Genomic DNA, 17,890 nt, shown 5'->3' with positions numbered 1-17,890 from the left:
CTACTATGACAAGTCAAAATGTCTGCTGTAAGGTCTACACATCACTCAAAACCACAAGTAGAGGAGAAAAAACTAGAGGAAGAGTCAGATTATTATCAAAGTCAGTTAGATTCTTCCTCTTGGAACCATGAATATCTATACAAAATGTGCCAATTTATCTAGAAGATGCTGATATATTTCACAAGATAACTAGGTTGGGGGATCACCAAAGTCATTCGGATTCATCTTCTTGTGAATATCTGTGCCAAATATTATAGCAATCCATTCAATAGCTGTCAAGACATTTAACTAAACACCAAAAATATCAACTGCATAGTGGCGCTAGATTAAATAAAAATGCCTATAATTCAATAAAAAATGAACTAAAAATAAAACTCTTAATATCAAATTAAGAATGGTGAAATAACATTTCATAATAACAAGTTGAGTTTTTGTGATTTCTTAGGCAATTTCACAATTTATTCTTTCATTTCTATATTTTATTCATATGTTTATTCATTTTGTAATGTCTTATTTATTTTCATAATATTGAACACTCTGGGGCTCCATATCTTCGTGGTGCCAGAAGGTCCAGAAAACTTGTGGCATGTGGGAGTTACCGAGTGCATATTTACTGTATATTTATCATCAACTGAAATTTGGTAAATATACTGCATTTGTGTAACACTTTTCTCCCAAAGTGCTTTATATTTTCCTTCTCACTCATTCATACAATCACACACCAACCTAACCTGACCTAACCATTGGGAATAGTTTGGGGTTCATTATTTTGCCCAAGGCCACTTGGACATCTGGAAAGGAGGAGCAAGTGATTGAACTGCTAACCTTGATATAAGTGGACGGCCTTCTGAGCCACAGCTGTCCAATTTAAAGGAACTGCCCAAGGTGTGCTAGGACAAGCTGGTATAGAAAATGGATAAATGTAAATACAAAGCTTGAACTGCATGAAGCCAGTGTGTTTTGGTAGTCTGACACCACTAGAGGGAGAGAGCAGGCTCTGTCTGCAGCCACAATCATAGGAAATCAATACAATCCAGAAGCAATAAAGAAAGGACAGGAAACTAAACCAGAAGAGAAGGCATTAATGAAAGGGAGGGATTTATTGCCTTCATAAAAGATAAATTATGCTGAGAGTATAAGTAAAATACTTAACCTTCAAGTCTACCATTATCACAAACTACCCTACGCATCTCAACACAAGGTAAGTGGACATAGAGTCAGGCTGAGCCAGCCAAAAAAAGTGCATGTTTCTGCAGATGCAAATCGCAAATGGATGAAAATGAGAGAGCATGTGGAACAGACCAAGATCAAAGTAGATATGTGCACACTCATTCCTCTTAGTGCAGTGGAGTGGTATAGCTGTCCAATGCCCTTAGTAACTGCATGCATTATTTACTCAAGGATGCTACCAAGGCTGAGACGAAGCACTTAGAATCAGACTGACAGGAACTGGCCAGCCGGCTCTGGACATCATCAGGTTTCAGGGTAAAGTTGATTAAACAGTCCCATAGAGAAAACATACTGCAGGGCAGGGCCTTGCAGCTGGTCTCTTTCCTACGTGGTTAACTTCATTCACATGGCAGATAGATCAGAGATACATCCTTCTTCCAGCAATCTGAATTTCCAACCACTGAAACAGGATATGAGGTCTGCATTTGCATCAAGATCATCATCATATTCCGGGCATGTGTAGAATAGATAATATGCATATTGTTTCTGGCCCACACACCGCAGAAGAGCATATAAGTGTGATATATGATGACGTTCCATTAGTGAGGCGCACTCAGGTTCTTATATGTTGCATGTGCATCCTTCTTCACATGTTGCCCGTCAGTGTGTGGAAGCATCCAGCCTGTTAATGATTTGCTGTGTTGGCACGTTGTGCTCTTCGGGGAGTCCACGTTGTGCACAGAGAGCCGCAGCTGCTGCACCGGCTTGTGCTAACCTGTATCTGCCTGGTATTCCTTCACGCACACTCCATTTGTAACATAATGATACTTGGGTTATTAGTGTGAAGTGTTACGTGTGCTAATAGCTAAGATACATTTTGAGGCCACTTATGTTAAAAGAGGTTTGATTTGTGAATATCTCTACAAAAAGATGGCGGCTATGTCTGATGTGATGGGTGTGTCTCCCTGCCTCCTCACTCAGTGCCAGCTGCTTTCTTGTGTGGCTTGGCTGACTAGCAGTAGATTCAGACCTCTGTACAATCTGTGTGTCTGACTGCAAACGCTGCTGCAATACATGAAACACAATGGGAGCATGGCTGTATCTGCTGATAATTAAATAGCTAACTTGTGTGTTGTGTAAGAGTTTGTCAAAGGTAGCAGACCCCTGACTAGAGGCCAGGTTTTGGGGCTTGACTGAGCGCCAGAACCTTTTGTGCCGCTCTGCCCCAGCTGGACTGTGGGCCGGGGGGAAAAAACAATGAGATAAATAACACGGGAACTGTGCAGCGGGGTACACAGCCCTACCCCTTCCTGTCTCCGCTGCCGCACACCACTGCCTGTGTGAAAAAAAACACCTTCCTCTCTTTGTTGCGCCTGGTGGCCCATGCCAATACGTCCATCAGCATCAAGCCAGCAGGCATCGAACCCCCCGGAGTCCCCACCCTCTTTCTGGTCTCCTTCCATGTCCTTCATTTACTTGCACACACACCTGCACGCATACTGTATGATCACATGTTCACACAATGAAGTCCACACATAAAGCTACAGTATGTGGATGCCATTTTCAAGTCCATACAGTTTGACTATTGAAAAGGTCATTTGTCCAGGCAATTAATCCTGCAGATAATCGGAGGGTATGACTTGACCTTCAATTATGAGTCAACAGCAAAACAAGCAGATAATGCGGAGCAATATAAAGGAGAAACTTACTAATTGATGGGAGGCAAAGCCCTCCAAGCTGATGGGCAGAGTCAGGGAGGAAACAAACAAAACTTCTTATGGAAATCTGACAGAAGAAATAAGAGAGAAAGCAAGAAATTACATGTTTTTATGCAATCAGGTGCATGTGTAGTGTTTGTCTGTAGAGCTCAGACGGGTATTGCAGAGCCAAATCTCCCCTCTCCAGCACTTGGAAAGAGAAGAGTGCACCACGGGCTCGACATAAAAAGAAGCCCATCCAGAACAGAGCAGTACACAAAAGCCTGGCTCATGTAGACAGAGCAGGCGGCTGCTGGGAGCTGAGCAGCAGCGCAGCAGACAGACAGTCAGACAGGCGGCATGCCCACCCAGACTGTCTCTGATGAAAAGCCCTGTTCTAGTGATGGGGTATGGCACACAGAAACAAAAGCTTGTAAGCCATGAAACAACGCCCTTCGGTGTCTAATTGTGACTGAGAGAAAAAACACATCTTAACCAAAAGGCTTGTATACTGTATCTGCTGCTCCTTGCTCTTTTTTTTTTGCTCTCTTTCTTGCTATAGTGAGCTAACCCCTTTCAATGAATTTCTTGCAATTTCAGCTGTGTAAACTCTCAGGCAGGTGCACATGTTAAGCTGAATTTACTTTAAACAGCCTTCAAGGTTTGTTGTTCGCAGGAAATTTGACTCTCAAGACAAAGAAACAGTTGTATGTACATATTAGTAGCAGGATCACTCCCTTATTTGGAAATGAATAAGGCCAGAATGGAAGCAATCAAATCGAAATCATTTTTAATTACAATTTCACTATCAACAGGTCTGAAATGTGTAAACAGATTACAAGTTCTTGATGCTACTGCATAGTAACATTGAGAGGGGACAATGCAGGCAACTTGATGCATGTGGGGCAGCAGCACCGTTAAAGGATATGTGTGTGTGTGTGTGTGTGTGTGTGTGTGTATGTGTGTGTGTGTGTGTGTGTGCAGTCGGGCATGGAGAAAGGAAGAAAAGGGTTTGAAGAGGAGAGAAAAAGGGGTGTAGGGGCCTAGAGGGAGGGCAACAGACAACCGGGAGGAACTCGGGCAAGAGAGTAGGGTGACTTGCAAGAGGTGACATCATCTCTAATTTGAATAATCCCCCAGCCTGGGAGGTGATTGGCTGTGCTCAGAGAAAGCAGAGTCCCCCTGCTATTCGCTATTCATCCCTTTCAATTTCAGCATGGCGTGCTGTCGTGGTAAATGCTGCCTTCAAGGACTAGTAGTAAGCTCCTATTTCTGAGGTTGGAAGTTGTTGAAAAACCTCCTGACATGGTTTACTGATTCTGGAATGAAACAAATTTACAGTTTTGGGAAAGTGATGCGAGGACATGGTTGGAGTTAACAGACATAATAAGCCTTTCCACCCTCCATTTATTGACCTTTAGTGCTGAGCGGTAAATAGATGGGGGAAGGACACAACCTGATTTAACATTATGCAAATTATGGCAGTGTATGCCCATTTGATTGGACTAACAACATTTCTTTTGTTGTCATTCACTCTGTTGGAATTTATTTTGATTTACTTTTCAATCTTGTCTGACCCACGACTGACTAGGAAAGGCAGATCACGACTCCACACAAGACATGTCTATTTTGACTGTCAAACAGGTGTAACTGATAATAACTGCTACATGACATTTAGGTGTCTTAGTACATGTGGACCCTCCTGTCCTCCTGTTCTGTGCGTTACTGTAGTAAACAAATGGCATCTTAATTATATTTCGCCTTGAGCCCCAAACACTAGCTACACCATTCGTGTCTAGGAATGCTACCTGGCCCCAGGTTTGTTTTTGTGTTACTTTACCAAGTATTTGTGGATATGCATCATTTCAACAAAATAGTAACTGAAATAATTAATTTTAGCTCTTAAAATTAGATCTTTACACAAGTATATATCAGCCAATCTACAAGAGAAGGCCCTCAGATAATGCAGCACCTGCCTTAATGTTCTTTAGTGGTGCGCAATCAAAAACAAATGTGTAATTAAAGGGACACTCCACTGATTTTGTACATTAAGGTCTGTTTACTCATCATGTTTAGTAGGCTACTACTCAGCCTGTAAAAGCAGTTTTATAATGTCTTCTGTGTCTTTAGAGGCACTTTCTGAAGTTTTAGAAACCCTGACCCTGGTGTTGTCTGGTGCATACCAGCACTTCTAAAGCTCACTAATTAATATCTTATATCTTGTTCATTTAATCTGTACAAAAACCGATGTAAAAACAACTATTTGCAGTTTTACAGGATTACATGCCGGACTATTTCTTGGCCGAGACCAGTTGCCAAGCAGCCAGCTTAGACTCCAGGAAGTTACTGATCCCAAATAGTGAGCTTCAGTGGTGCTGGTAGGTGGATTTTGTTAACACTACTTTTGGATAGAGCCAGGCTAATTGTTTCCCCTAGAGTTCATTTAAAGGTGACATATTATACTGCTTTTCAACAGGTTAATATAGGTCTCTGAGATCCCCAAAACATGTCTTTGATGTTTTTGCTGAAAATACCACTGCATTCTAGCATGCCTCTATACCCCTCTGTTTCAGTCCTGTTCTGGATGGGCTGTTAGATGCAAATGAGCTGCTGCGCCCCACGCCCCACTCGGGAATTGGTTGTGGCTTTCCGGCTGTGATACAATGCAAGATTATACGACCGCAACAGGAGATACCGAGGGCTGTTGACAGTATTCATATTCATACTGGAACTGCAATGGAGCTCCAGTAGCGTCAATAATAGTAGTATTACAGAAACACTAAGTGTATAGTGGATCAGAATGGATGTATTAGCCTCGGCTTAACTTTAAACACATTGCCACTGGCAGGTCACTTTGGCTTTATGGTGTGAGCAAGTTAGCTGCAGGGTGCTAATCAAAGTTACACAACGTTGCCAAGCACATAAAGACAGTTGTGTTGGTTCTTGCAGCAACCAACAGAACTTTGATTCAGTTCAAAATGTGACTCAGTTGGTTTCAGTCGGCAGTGACCATCAGCCTGGAGGGGGAGGTCTATGCTCAACAGATCCCTTTAGGACGTCATAAAAGGAGCCAAATTTAAACGGTGTTTTTGCACATACATTTCTGAGAGATAGAGCACGAGAAAAAGAGAGAGAATGGTCTTTTCTCATAGTTTGGGGGTCTCTAGACACACAGGGGACACATATTTATGTTAAAAAGACATGAAAAAGTGCATTTTGCATAATATGTGACCTTTAAATCAAGATGGCTAATCACATTTTTGCAGGTTTATTTTTCTGTTCATTAATTGGTTAATTAACTAATAGTGTCAACTCTTCAAATGACACACAGTGAACCTGGGGCTTTTTGGTCTGATCAGATGCCCGGTTGGTAACTTCACCTTGTCTGTAGGGCCCTGCTTTTGTAGGCTACATGTTGGTAGGTTGACCATTAGAAAGGTTTAAAAAAAAATAACCTTTAACGTGTCTTCGCTGTTGATTGAGTCCGTCATGTGCAGACCTTTCATTATTCCGACACTTCCAACAGCACTTAAAGGCAGCGGCAGCCCTCTCCTCTCCTCCGCCTGTCCATCCATCCGTTCACCGGTCTACCAGCGTGTGTGTGTGTGTGTGTGTGTGTGTGTGTGTGTGTGTGTGTGTGTGTGTGTGTGTGTACATGTGTGTATGTGTGTATGTGTGTGTGTGTGTGTGTGGACTGAAGCGTCATTCTCCTCCTTTCTTCCTTTCAGTGAACGCGCATCACTTGTGAAAAACGGCGCTTGAGACCCAGAAGTTTCTTGTCTGTGGGCTCGGCTCGACTCACTCTCCGGTGATTTTCTTCCGTTGCTCCCCGGTTTCATTTCTATCCTCATCCTCACTTTCTTTTTTTCTTCTTATTCGAGGATTCAGACGGGGTGTGCTGGCTAGCACTGGGCGTAGCTGGAGAGGATTTTTCCGCACTGACTGGTAAGGGCGAGATTGTTTTAGCATTAGCTCGCAAGCTAACGTCAGTTTGTAACTAGCTTTCATGTTTGGCTAATTAACGTTCATCAGAACCGACTCTTAAAAATGAACGTTATGTCTGTTGTCAGTTACAGACTGACGCTAGCTTAGTTGTACTTACCGGGTTATTACATGTGATACTACATTATTAACACCAAACAGTGCATCGGAATTATGTTGTGTGAATGAATATTTTTGTTAAATATGCAGTTGAAAATGTCCAAACGGTTTTGTCTTTATGTCGATGAGCCGCTGTGTTTAAGATTCACTTTGACTGCTGTGGAAAAGGGGCTGATGGGGCGGTGGCAGGCTGCATGGCAGCTGGGAGTGCGCTTCAGACCTGTTAGGCTAACCTAAAACAGATATATACTTTTAATGTCTGCTCTTTTTTCATTTACAGAATTGTGTCCCTCACTCTCTTGTCGTTTTGTCGGTCTTTTCCCTCGTTAAACTTTTTTTTTTTCCCCCCTCGTCTCCCCTCCTTGTCCATCCTCCACCGCGGATGCCCATTGTTCTGTGATGGGCTTGAAGTGGTGTGAGTGCTGAGAAATGTTTCACTAGCCCTCGGGGTGGAGGGGTTGGGAGGGGTGGAGGGGTGGAGGGGGGGTTGAATTTAGCAGTAATAATTTTGCAGATGCCTATTCAGTTTTAATTTCAGCTAAAACAGAAGAACATAGGGGCTTTTGTGGCGCGTTAAAAGCAATCATCCCCACAGACCCTGGAGGGAGAGTGTAAAGCTGAAATGTCTCTGAGTGGGTCTGTGCACAGACTCAAACTGGCATGTAATCAGAGGTGATTAATGTCACCCCCCAAAAAGTGATCAGCTATTGTGATGTGAGAGTTAAGGCTGCAGGGGCCCATCGCTGCTCCCTCGCTGACTCTTTTCTGTGAGTGAGTGCAACAAGACAGATTACACTCCCCTCTGTAGAACAATGGGGGAAGAGAAAATGCTGCCAGCTCTCAAAGCCTGGCCAAGAGCATTTAATAAACTACAAACATGCACGCATTGAAAATCTTTATCCTCAGCCCACAACTTTATTCTCATCTCCCGAGGTGGTGCAGACAGAGACATAAATTGTCTCGAGCTTTGTGGCCACAGCGGGCACGGTCAGGTCAATAATGTGTGGTGATCGACCATGAGGTATTGATGTCATCCTGAGTAAATGGCATCCCAGGGCGACTAATATGAGAACTTTTAAGGCTCGGCCACGCAGGCTTTGGAGACACTCCAGGACTCTTAAGTCAGAGGTGGGCTAAGCCATCAGCTAGTCCGCTCCCCCACCCTCCCCCCCTCTGGTGCACGGATGAGAGAATGGCTGACTCACAGTGTTGGTGGATAAGGCAGGGAAATGGAGGACAGACAGGCAGGCAGGCACATAGACCACAGCCTAATGCAATCATGTGAAATTAAATTTAGCTGACATTAAAACCCACACTCTGTTTTTATTAAGTTATTTCAGATGGTTTTAAAAAGATTATTAGTTGGACTGGAGGATGGGGATTACTGCCAGAGTTATTCCGTGTGTGGAGAGGATTTGTCAGAAACTGTACTTGAATAAATAAAGACGATTTATGTCATTGTAAAAAAAAATAATATAAGAAGCTTCTTTCTGTTATAGAGTGGACTCTAGTTGTGTCTTTTGTTCATTGTTGTCGGTGTGTTTTTCTCACTCTGTCATTAGCAGATGCGCTCTATTGGTAGAGCTAGAATCCAGGGTGTGATTGTCTACAGCTACTCATGGCAAGAAGAATGAGAGCGCATTGCCTGTGTTTGATTACAATCCTCCATATGCAGACATGGAAATGTGTACAATTAAAAGTATAGTAGGGCAGCAACTAATGAATATTTTCATTCTTGATTAATGTGCTGATTATTTTCTTGTTTAGTCTATTAAATGTCAAAAAGCAGGGTTAAAAGCCCGTCACATTTAAGAAACTAGAACCAACACATTTTGCTTGAAAAATGCCTGAAACGATGGGTTGATTATCAAAATTGTTGCACTTCTAAAATATAGTACCAGTGCTGAAATGGTGTTTAAATTAATTGATGAGTGGCTTGATAAACGGTTTTTCTGTCCTAATTCTAACAATGATTAATCCATCAAATTGTAATTAATGGTATTAATAGTAATAATACCTTACAGGTTCACAAATGCAGAGTTGCTTGTTTTTCTTTCATTATCATTTAAAATTGATACTCTGTGTTAAGACATCAGTTTGGTAATATTTTATGTTATTAATGATTTATTCATTTGATAATGATGACAATTATTAGTTACAGTTACACAAGAGAATCATATAATAACTCAGACACATTTTAAATGCATCATCACTCTTCTGTTGAGATTATCCTATGAAAACCCAGTTGACAAAAATGAATATTTTCACATGGAATGACTTTCATGAGCTCGTATTTTAGGGCAATTTAAATTTTAATGACCTATTTTGCTCCCAGCTGGCCTCTCGACCCATGCCACGGTCCTGAGAGGGGAGACGATTGTTGCATTAATAGCCCTGTGTGTCAGCCTGCCCTTAGCCTCAGGACTGGTGTTGGGTGGCTGTGTGACTCAGAATTAACCCCCACAGCTCTGAACTTCTCGATTGTGACAAGGGCAAGCCTGTGCCTCTGGTCATCAGGCTTTTTTCAGCCTGAACCTGTGACCCTTGCACTTCTTAGCGTCATTAAAAATTACCATCATCATCTGTAGCCCTGTTTTTAGCCCAGCACAATAGTTTCTTGTTTTGAGATTATCAAATCACCAACAGAAACTGTATGTTTGGCTGAATTTCCTTCTCTGTTTTCTGAATGATCGGGGCTTGAGGAAACCGCCGCAGGCACTACAGTAAATTTGTGCTGTGCAGATAAAGCACAGATAAACTTTTCTGTCGCCTGTGCCCCAGTCAAGATAGCAGCCTTGGTTGTGGTGTCACAGTTGTCAGGGCATGCATTTGGCAACTGGCGGCGCAGTTTTGAGGCAGTATTTGCCAGCAGCTGCAGTAATTTGCTGTGTTTGGACGCTCTGAATTCCTCTGGTGGGAGGATGGATAATGGACGCGGTTCACAGCCCTGTTGCTAGGCCTCAAGACCAAAATTTTTTTTATGGCACAGTGTGTTAACCATGTCTGGTTGTTTGGTGCAATGACGCCATGGAAAAAGTGAAAATATGGCCAAAATTGGTTCCAGGGATGGAAGCAAAGTAAAGGTTTGCTCTGCCACCTGTGGCTCACAGATATCGGTGTCAATGGGTCAGCCTTTACATTGGCATCGCTATACATTCGCTGCTCTGGCCCAGTGGCTGATGTGGTCGAGATTACATCAGAGGCTACCCTGCCTGCCCTCACCATAGCCATGTGTGGAATGATAGGCATGTATGACAGACACTGGTGCTGACAGAATGATAGATTCTCTTTACCATAGGCAGCTATAGGGGCCAATTTATTCCTCTGTCATATCCATTCCTCCTCATGACATTCAAATCTGGTAATAGCATGTCTCAGTGTATTTGTTTGTTGCCGTAAGTATACAGTCAGTCACGCGACGTGCTAACTGTGTGCCTTGATGGTTGTTGTGGACATGGCACAAGAGGAGCTTCTGGCAGTTTGTAGGCAGATGTCGTGGTGTTTTGATGCCAGATGTGTGGTTTAGTTCTTAGAAAGCTGCAGTTAGTAGGTGCTGGGCTGGTCAACCATCCAAACTGTCTGCCTTCCTGTGAGGGATCAGATTCCATCTGGAACGTGCCATGTTCCACTTCAAACAGGAGGACATAATCCTCTTATGGACACAGTCGTTCCACTTGTACTTTGCGTGCGCGTGTCCGTGTAAAATCTCGAGAGAGAGCGCCGAAGCCTCTCGGGTGTGTTCCTGCTATCCCGTCCAGATGCCTTGGTCCTACCCTCTTCCTCTGTCTCTATATCTGCTCTATTTGGTGTCATTGATCCAAACCACCAGCTGGTCCTGGGCCGGCCTGATCTCATTTACCCCCAGAGAGGAGCTTGTTTGTGGGCAGACGGCCCATTATGGAGATGATCCAGCAGCTCTTCAAGTTACAAATTAGCCTTAGTTTGTCTGTTGTCTCTATGTTGGGTCCTCTGTCTCCTCGGTCCTTCTTTCTCTTTGCCTCCATCCTTTTTTACTCCCCCCCCCCCCTTTTTTATACTTCTGTCCTAAAACCTTGTCAGTACTATCTCTCTTATCTCCCAGGGGAAAGGGTTAACAGCATCAGAGGGACGGCTGTCTCACTAATGCACTTCCTCTTTCTGTCTCTGTCTCTTTCTCTGTCCTGCCCATCTGTGGAGCTGGTAGCCCGACTCCCCACTTTCTCCTGTGTGATCAATATCCACACAGTCGAGCTGTGCGCCGCCCCGCTGGTCGTCCCTGCAGGCAGCGGAGCTCAGCCAGGCTGTAGCAGGGCCCACGCCGTTGGGGCCTTGTTTGTAATCGGGCTCATCTCTACCCTTATTGTTTCGGGGCTGATGGACCCTCTAGCCCTGCCTCCCAACAGTATTGTCTAGTTTCTGGGACATACTGAGGCCTCTGTTACCGCTGCGTATCCCGCCCTTGTTCTTTCTTGTCTTTCTTGAGCTTCTCTCTGTCCCTCCCTCTCTATCTCTCTCGCTCTCTGTCCCTATAACTGTCTGTGCACTGTTTGAGGACAGTCGAGGCCGACTGTACAAGATTAGCATCTCTCTTTGTCCAGGGTTAACAAGCTCTGTCATGTGTTAATCTGCCCGTCCCCAGGGGGCCAAGTCTCTCCGAGCCTGGGCGCACCATGGGAAGGACAGGGTTCGAGTGTTTGTGTGTGTGTGTGTGTGTGTGGTGTTTGTCGGAAGGAGGAGGGGTGGTGTGAACGCACAAAATGTACAGCGCTAAACCACGGCGGGTATAGGCATTCCATACCGTTTGTCATTCTCGCTGTTTTGCTGATTTATTTTACTAATGAGTTTGTTGAAACTTCCTTAACGAACACTTTTATATAATCTCGTAATCACTCACACGACGAATGTCCCCCTCGTCTCTGTAACGGCATCTGAGGACATTGTAAAATCTTAGTGTGAAGCTCCAAAGAGTTAGGATTAGTGCCAGCCTTCCTGATCACATGTTTCTGTGATCCAGGTGTCTGTCACACAATCTGCTGCTCTCTCTCTCTCTCTCTCTCTCTCTCTCTCTCTCTCTCTCACACACACACACGCCGGCATCCAAGTAAACAAGGAGACAGAAAAAGACTTGTTCCTTCCTCTCAGCGGGGCCTTTGTTCTGGTTCAGTTCTGTCTAATTGAGCATCCCAGCATTAAACCACTGGACTAGTAGGAAATCAATTGGTGGGAATGACTGTACTGGACACCGTTAAGGAGTTCACCTGACAATCAGCAGGGTGTGCATGTTTGTTGCGGCCCTGCTGTCAGCGAGAGGTAGGTCTGGATTACTTACGGTATGTTTCCATCCACCTGTTGTTGTTTATTTCGAATTTGCACGTAAGATCGGAAATGTTAGAAAAAACGCTAAAATAAAATATTCGTCCGAGATGGAAACCTGCCAGATTTTTAGACGTTCGCTCACAACTTTTCAGATGGAAACTTACCTTCTGTCACTCTTGGCTGCGTCCTCGCTCTCTCTCTCTCTCTCTCTCTCTCTCTCTCCCCGCTCTCTCAGCCCTCCCACTGGCTGTGGGGAATGCCATGGGGAGCAGCAGGCTTTGTTTGGAGTTTATTTGTGTGCAGGACAGAGGCGGTTTCCTGACCTCAGGTCGAGGGTGTTTGGGGAATGTGTGAGCTGTGATTAGCATCAAATTGCGTCAGCTCCAGTATCCCCCCAACTGGGTGTTATGTGCCTTCAAACCCCCCACTGTCCAACTCCCACACAAAAACCATACTGCTCTCCCTCCACCCCTACGCACATCCTCATCAGGAATGTTTTTGATAATGATCAGCCTCTCGTTTCATGGATGGCTCTCTCAGAGACTTCAGGTTGCAGCAATGGCGGATGAAAGCGGTACTAGCCTGTGACCCTGCCACTGCTTTTACATAACTCCCTTATAATGATGACAGAGTCCTAATGAGAAAAACCTACTGCACAGATGGGATTGGATTTATTTGACATTTTACACTTTCATACAAATGGCCTCATCAGCTGTGAAAATGTCTTTCTGCAGCTTCTACCTGTTTGTACATTTTATGTTTATCACTAACGGTAACTGTTGCAGCTGTTAGTGTGTCGCTGGGGTTCTGCCAAGATTTGGCTGAGAGCAAGTGAAACATCCTGCTGGTTGTAGCACATCTTTACTTTCGATCCACTTCTCTTGAGAGGTAAAGACGGACCTCTCTCCTTTCTAGTCCCTTGTATTCGGTTGTACTTGGTTAATTATTCATTATTTTTGTCTATTAAATGTTTGTCTATCTCCGTTTTCCCTGAGCTCAAGATGCCATGTTCATCTGTTGTCTTTTTTTCAAATGTCTTTTTTTGTTTCGTTCAATCAGCAGTTCAAAACCCAGAAATTTACAACAAAAAAAAGTAGCAAATACTGACATTTGAGGCACCAGAACTAGATTTTTGAAAACCCCATGGGGTTTAAGTATCAGTAAATGAGGTGGAGAGTTGACTGAGACTACTGTTGTGATTTAGAGTAGGTTGAATAGACAATCTCAGGCCCCATGCCAGTGTGTGGCGTCTTGAATCTGACATTCCCCCCACTCTTTGCAAGGGGGAGAATCTGACATTCTCCCCCTTGCAAAGAGGAGGAGTGACACACACACACACACACACACACACACACACACACACACACATTCACAAACACATGAAAACATATACACATTCAACCTTATTTTTTTATCATTTTTGGTCACAGTCACAAGTAAAAACTGTGTCAAATCTGAGGCCAATTGCATCAGCTCACTTGCTCATGAGCATTTGTGCCATCAGCAATAGGGCAGTAAATTATTGAAGCAGAGCTGCAGAGTTCTGCACCGTCAGAGACAAGTTTAGAACTGTTATATCATTTTACATAAAAAAAACAAGGAAGGTTGAACTAAAAGTTTAGACTAATGTCCAAAATATGAGTATTTTTAATATTAATGATAAACAATTTGACATATTTGACTATTATGACATGAATGTTTATCTGAGGAGCGCCAGAAAAAATTTTTATGGCTTGATTGATAGTCAGTCAGCAAAGGAAAGACAATTTAGCCATCACCGCTCATCACAGTGGGCACACTTTGTTTTATTCTCTGTATGAAAAGAATGAAAAATTGAGCTATTCAAGCAAAAACAGTTTGCATTTTCCTGCTTTGACAGTTGTGACTTTGCATGACGAGATATGCTTTGTAAACCCCAACCCTGGCTGTGTCAGAGGAAGGAGGACGCTTAATTAGCGGCGTCAAAGAGCAAACACTGCAGCTCAGTATCTTGTGTTTGCTGCTCACAGAGATAAAAGCACGTCAATTACAGGGTCAGAGGCCACCGAATGCTCGTTAAAAACGCCCTCAAAAACCAGACCCAATAACATCCTCTCTCTCTCTCCCCTCACCGCTGGCGTCTTCACTCAAACCTCCCGTCCTCTTACGGAGGCATTATTTATGTCTCGAGTTATTCTATCAAGCTTGCACGAGTTGATGTGATGAGCATCAGCAGAGGGTTACGTCGGCCACAAAAGCTCACTTTCTTTTGCATCTTTTCTGCCGTCTCCCCTACCCCACCCCCACCACCACCATCGCCGCTGCTTCCTTCCCCCACAATCCCTCTCTTTGACTACTATTTAGAGTAGGCCCCGGGGATAGAAGAAGGCTCACAGAATGCATATGTGTGTGTACACAGTTGTGTACTGTGTAAGCAGAGCTGACTTTCTACCACCGCAATTCGTACATGCCCTTGGACGGTTGGTTGGCTAAAGTGAGGGATGGAGCGGGGGCACTTTGATTTAGGCCTTTGTGCAGAGAAGGCGAAGAGTCTCTTGACTCTAACCGACAGTGGTAGTAATTAGACGTGAACACACCACAGCCCAAGAGAAGATTTGACATTAACTTAACATTTAGTTCAGTAAGCCACACTGCAGCATAATGAAGCACAGTTGTCCCTTGCACTGATTCATCTTTTTTATTATTCAGAAATGCTGTATTTTCCTCTGAGCGGTTCTTTAAATGTAACCTCAAGCTGTATTCAAAACAGGCTTGTTACACACGCACCCCCCCTGCATGTGCACACACACACACACACACACAGTAGTAGATTGTACTCGATGCAAAAAGAGGGTCAAAGTACTAGTTTACTGTTTATATATGCTGATGACCTGATTATTCAGGAACAGCATGTTTGTGTCTAGACAGTCAGAAAATCTTAGATCTCTCAGCAGAGCTGGATGCCTTCCAGTTATTGACAGTACTGGTCTAAGCACCGTAGTGTGCCGGGGATACACACACAAGTGTGAGCGCACACACGTTTGGTTTGTCCCAGTGTGGGTATTAGGAAGGGATGATGCCTGGGAGGATGATCTCACCTTGCAGAGCCGGCTTGCCCATCATTAACTTACTGCCTGAGGCCTATTAAATGTAATGATGACAACAAAAAAAACAAAACACAGCATTTTGCCTAAAAGCTAACCTTAGAAAATGCCTTGAAGCAAATAAAAACAAAGAAAGTGCACCTTGTATGCAATGGACACACAAATACACATATAGTATACAGTACATACTATATACACATACACTATGTAAACACATTAATAACAAGATAGATGACTTTAAGAAAAAGGTTAAAACAAGGGGATTAAACTTGTTAGAAGAAAGGTTGTTACAGTAAAGCTAGTAAAGCTGAAACAACTAATGATTAGATCATCAGAAAATTAATTTGCAAGTATGTTGATATCAATTAATCATTTAATGTTTAAGTAATTCTTTCTAAATAAAAAGCCAAACATTCATTGTTTCCAGCTTCTTAATTGTGAGGTTTTGCTGCTTTTTGTTGTCATACATGATAGTAGACTGAATATTTTGGGGTTTTAGGATGTTGGCTGGACAAAAGAAAATTGTGATTGACACTTTCCACCATTTTATAGACCAAACAATGAATCAATTATTCGAGAAAATAATCAATAGATTGATGATAATGAAAATAATTGTTAGTTGCAGCCTTAAAAGCTAGTCTATGAAAGTACCTTTCTACATTGATCTAGATCTACATTGTTCTATTAGCCCTGATGGAAAACGCTCAGAAATCTTTTGTCAGGACTTCTTTGTTAGAATCTCAACATTCATAAGGAAATAAAATGTCAGTAATGAACAATAGATGAGCTTTAAACATGATCGGATAACACGTATGACGGATTAATTATCATACAGAGAATGTAAACAATGTGTGTGTGGAGGGTTAGAATGAGGCATGAAGGAATCCCTCACTGGTCTGATCCTGTGCTCTGACCACTGCCTTTGCTCTTTGTATGGTTTAGTATCCGTGTGGGTTTCCTTTGTTCCCAGTTACTGTGTAGCTCATCATTGAGGCTTGCAGGGAATTTGGAGTGGGATGCTGCTTGGAAACCGGAGCCACATGATTTGGACACATTGTGAAGGCCAACAAACACATTTTTGCAAAGTCAACATTCATAGCACAGAGGAAGAAATTGCAAGTTTAGTGAAAAATCTACCTAGAGGAGGGTGCCAGCATGGGACTTCCACTTCACTTCCACACAACTCTGTTTATGTCTCCAGCTATTGTTTTTAGCTGATTACAAAGGACAACAACCCAGGAAGTATGTGTGCTCGTGCCTCTGTGTTCAGGCCACAGGACGTCAGGATAACGCGCAGTCAATAGATGCTCTCCGACTGCCTTTCCTGAGGGTAGATTAACCAGAAGTTCTCTTCAGGTTAAAACCCTTTTACGCTCTAAACATTTCACACAGCGCACCGTGTCTGAAATTAAACATATTTTGAAATGGAGGTAATGTAGCCGACACAGCCATCTGTCTGGGATCTGCTGCTGGAAATGTGCGCTAACTACACAAGCTATTATGTCTCAGGTCATTGAATACATTCTGTCCCGTATGGGTTGAACATGCCAGCTTGTGTGTTACAGCCTAGGCAGTACCCAAGATGGTATTAGAGAGGATTTCCTAGAGTCGATCTGGGGTTTCGCTTGGTTCCTGGAGTTGGATGTGAGGGTGAATTGTACTTAAAGATTAGGTGAGCTAAATGTCATAACCTCGCTTTATTCTGACACAGAAATATTAGATTTATTCATATCAGATTGGTAGAGCACAAGTGGAAGACATGGACTGAAGACTGTATTGATTCCCCCTCATCCATCGGGAATAATTATGATGGTGCTTGAGTAACAGCTACGTAACATTATGTAATGTAACATAATCCCATCGTAACCCTCTTCAGCAGCTGTTGTGGAGGTGTTAATGAATCAGCAAAATATTTAATCTACAGTTGCTGCTCAGGTTTTAACAGAGAAACCTAGAGTTGTGCCACCAAGCGCCATGGTCCAAATATATGCATTTGTTTGAATGTGAAGCAGGGAGGATCTCTCAGAAAAGAAACTCATCCATAGATAAATAGAATCAAATATTCAGCAGTATTACCATTTTACCACAGTAGGCTCATTTATAATCACAAAGCGTGTGCCCTCGTAGCAACAGGTAACTCAGTCAGTCTGAAAGAGAATATTAAGGAAAACCTGTAATAACATTAGTGGGTTGAAGATGTTTCAGGTGGGAGTGCTGTAGTAATTATGGATGAAGTTCAACGTAATATAAAGTTGTTGCAACACTTTGAAGGTTAGTGTGCATTTAAGAAACAATTATAAGTCAGTCCAAAGCCTTACATGTAGAAAAAATACACACTGTAGCTTATAAATTGTAAAGAGATGTTGAAAAAAGAGTAAAGTACTGGGTCACTGGAGTGTTAAGGGGTTAATGTCAGAGTTTGAAATTCACTTTGGCAGCAAGCAAAGTAGACATGAATTTTAAACCGTCATTTCAGTTTATTTGGCTTCTGAAATAGAGAAAGTGTCTGGATGTGGCTCGGATCTTCGGTTTCTGCGGAGAATA

The 17,890-nt window shown here is 43.0% G+C and overlaps 1 protein-coding gene across 1 annotated transcript in view; it reads left to right on the top strand.

The window, feature by feature from the left end:
• The first annotated feature begins 6,509 nt into the window (after positions 1-6,509).
• prr36b (proline rich 36b) overlaps positions 6,510-17,890 on the top strand; it is a 32,481-nt gene continuing 21,100 nt past the window's right edge. The window contains exon 1 of the mRNA XM_067571479.1: positions 6,510-6,812. The gene's annotated coding sequence lies outside the window, so the exon portion shown is untranslated. The remainder of the gene's footprint in view (positions 6,813-17,890) is intronic.

This window comes from Thunnus thynnus, chromosome 17, assembly GCF_963924715.1.
Source record: "Thunnus thynnus chromosome 17, fThuThy2.1, whole genome shotgun sequence".
Taxonomy (NCBI): Eukaryota; Metazoa; Chordata; class Actinopteri; order Scombriformes; family Scombridae; genus Thunnus; species Thunnus thynnus.
This window is presented reverse-complemented; position numbering and strand designations above follow the sequence as displayed.